The sequence below is a fragment of the Mus pahari genome, chromosome 8 (assembly GCF_900095145.1).
Source record: "Mus pahari chromosome 8, PAHARI_EIJ_v1.1, whole genome shotgun sequence".
In the NCBI taxonomy this organism is placed as follows: Eukaryota; Metazoa; Chordata; class Mammalia; order Rodentia; family Muridae; genus Mus; species Mus pahari.
In genome coordinates this window covers 6,945,990-6,947,413 of record NC_034597.1, presented here as the reverse complement: position 1 = coordinate 6,947,413, position 1,424 = coordinate 6,945,990, and positions in this window count along the sequence as shown.

Sequence of the window (1,424 nt, the reverse complement as noted above, 5' to 3'; positions counted from 1 at the left end):
GAGGGAGGGAGGGAGGGAGGGAGGGAGGGAGGGAGAAAGAGAGGGGGGGCTCACCAAAGAGTGATGGAAAAGCTAACCAATAACTGGCCCAGCTTTAGACCCATCCCATGACAAACACCAATACCTAACACTGTTAATGATTCCCTTTTGTGCTTGCAGAGAGGAGTCCAGCATAGCTGTCTTCTGAGAGGCTCCACCCAGCAGTTGACTGAAACAGATCCATTGGACAGAGCTCTGGGATCCTTATGGAAGAGTTGGAGGAAGGATGGGAGCTCCACAGGAAGACCAAGAGTCAACTAACCTGGACCTTGGGGGCTCTCAGAGACTGAACCATCACCCAAAAAGCATACATGGGCTGGTCCGAGGCCTCGGCACATATGTAGCAGATGTACATCTCAGGCTCTCGGTGGGTACTCCAACTATCCCTAAAGCTGTTGCCTGTCTGTAGAATCCGTTCCCGAACTGGGCTGACTTGTCTGGCCTTAGTGGGAGAGGATGTGCCTAACCCTGCAGAGACTTGATGTTGATGTGCGAGACTTGGGGGATCCCTAGAGGGGGCCACACCCTAATAGAGAAGGGGAGGGAGGAGCAGGAAGGGACTCTGTGAAGAGGGAACCAGAAGGGGCAGTGAACCAGATGTAAAATAACCAAATAAGTTAATGGAGCTGAAAAAGAAATTCCAAATGATTTTTTTTTAAGTGGGGCTCACATTTCAGAGTGCCCGCCGCTGCAGGAACTGTTACAAACATTACCATATCTCACCTGACACCTGCAGCAGAGAGTGAGAGAGGCCTGGAAGACTGACCAGCAGTCCTCGAGTTGACAGGGCAGGCTATAGGTTATACTTAGTCGATATTCTTTTTCTCCTCTTTTGAGCCTGTCCAGATCTTTTCCAGAAGGGCAGAGAACAGACGAGCTTTGATGCTATATTCGAAATGAAGACTGAAACTGAAGAGTAGAGGTGTGACCCGGAGCCTGTCTAGGGAGCTTGGCTTTAGCGTCTCGGCTAAGTGCAACTCTGAAACACGAAGAGATTCCAAGAGGTAACACGTCCAGTGAGAACATTCCATATTTCAGCTGTGATGTGGACATGATTTGCCCTCAAGCATGGGGTTACAAGTTCACTAGCAGCTGTCTAGCATCTATTCTCACGTGCGAGGCAGCTTTTCCATCTGTAAAACAAAGGAGGTTAGGCAGAAAGGAGGTCCATGCTCACTGTGCTTACTGTGTGCTGACACGGTGGGGGGCACGACCGCAGGCATGCCTTTCTTGAACTCTCAACTCAATCACATGGAAAATGTTAGACAATTTATACATTTGCTTATTCTTATTTAATCGGGTTCGTTTTCTGCAGCCCAACCTAGCTTCAGATTCATGATGTAATCCAGGCTGGCCATGAACTAGCCCCTTCCCGTCTTAGCCTC